The sequence below is a fragment of the Phytophthora parasitica genome (genome assembly GCF_000247585.1).
Source record: "Phytophthora parasitica INRA-310 unplaced genomic scaffold supercont2.42, whole genome shotgun sequence".
Classification (NCBI taxonomy): Eukaryota; Oomycota; class Peronosporomycetes; order Peronosporales; family Peronosporaceae; genus Phytophthora; species Phytophthora nicotianae.
The window spans coordinates 528239-530244 of NW_008649028.1; positions in this window are offsets into that span (position 1 = coordinate 528239).

Here is a 2006-nt window from a genome sequence, read left to right on the forward strand (position 1 = left end):
TGGAGAGTGATTTGGACGGAACAGTCGAGATTCCTCTCAACGAATCACCTTTTTCATTCCCAGCCAACCTGCTTGTTGTTCACTCACCAGGTAACCCGTTCAGAATAAAAGACCCATGTATAATTTGAGTCTTACTTTTATATTCATTCTTACAGCTAAAACGGATCAGGCTTTGAAGAGAGAAACAGAGTCAAGTCTCGAATATCGAAAAAAAAGTAGCAGAACATCAAAAATGATTGGTTATCAACTCAAACTGCGAATATTATCGCATTGATGGACTGTCTAGCTTATTCTGCATATAATTGTTTAGATATGGTGCTTACAAACCATAGCAGCTCGAATGCTGAAAGCCAAAATGAAGCCACCGATAGGATTCCTCGTCAGCGGCAGAGTGCTAGTTGGAGCGCGAGACTTGCGATGACAAATCTGTTCAGGCAGTTGTCAATGTAGTTCCTATATTTCCAGTAACTGAAAGTAATGATTTGGGATACCATCATTAAGGCGGCAAAAGAGTACGAAGCGCAGTACTTCTTGCGCTACCGATGGAGAGAATCTCTAACAACGACAACACACAACAGGTTCGATATGTTGAGTTGTGGTTTTATTGCTATTGATAATTTATGTCTAACATTTTTTGTTGTCGATGCATTGTGCTATAACTGTGTTTGTTGTACTTGCTGTCCAATGGTGCCGTTAATGTGATGGTTCCTTTAAGTTTTAATTTCGATATTGTTTTGTGCAGATGACCACGTACCAGAAATATCCCCGAGCGCTTTCCGTGGTACTCTCGTACGTTTTGGTACTCTTATGGATGCCATCAAAACTCTCGTGGTATTGGCCTGCGTCAACGCTCTAGTCGGTATGGAGGTTGTCCAGCTCGTTTCTCGGCTAAGGTCGTTCAAGTTACTGATGAAGGTTGCGCAACTAAGTGGGTCGTCAAAGTATACAATGAGGTGAGAGTGTGAAGATATACATAAATGGAGGTCGTACTAACAATTAATTGTTTATACTAACATTTAGTTATATTGCACATGACTAGACTAGGACGCATAACCACTAGTCTAACGCAGCTATCGGAAGCACTTACCAAGGATCAGCCTGCGTTGATAATTGCCCCGATGTTCAGAGCCGGCTAGCGGACATGGTCAGCGTTGGTGGCGCACCAAAAAAAGATCACTCAATTCCTCTCCGACAGTCTCGGTTGTTTGCATTCGACTTTTTTATTTAGTGTTTGATCTTTTTGTGATATCATTTAGAATGAATGGTGACGCCCCAGCAGGTGCGAAATATAATACAGCGGGCTCTTGGAAAGTCATCCGTTGAGCACAAGCTAAAGCATCTCCTGGACGCTGTAGCGGAGCAAGGGTCCAGCGTTCTTTTATTACAGGACCAACTCGATGTCACGTCGGCGATAGTTATACAAACTGCCGTTCAAAAACGTATATTCCGCGAGTGGGGTGACTGTTTGTTGATGGACTGGGCTCACTCTGCGAACAACCTCGGATATCACCTCGGTACGGTATAATTTTTTTTTATTGGTATGGACTAAGTTCTGTGTATGATGTTAACCCCCAACGCCCAAGCCATTTTTCGGACTTTACCGAGATTTTCCACATGGTGTCTGTTTCAGCATGTTATAGACATCAAGCACTTCATTTTATTATGGTCTCCTTGAAGCCCGACGCTCTTTTCTGAAAAACGCGACATGAGTCTCTTTCTACAAATCGCAAGCCATGTTGTATGTACACCATGAGAGGACTAAAGATGTTGTGTCAGCTATCATCATATCAGCTTCGACAGGGTACTGAGTGGCCTTTCTATCATAAGACTGGTCAACACAAACATAGATGCAATTGAAAGTAACAAAGTCATTGAAATCGCAAGACTCAACAAGTGTATGAACAGTGCAAACTTTCATCAACACCTTACTCTTCGTCTTGTTGTTGATCCTCACCACTTGAGTGTACTCCGTCTCCATCACTATTCACATCTTCGCCATCGTCGTC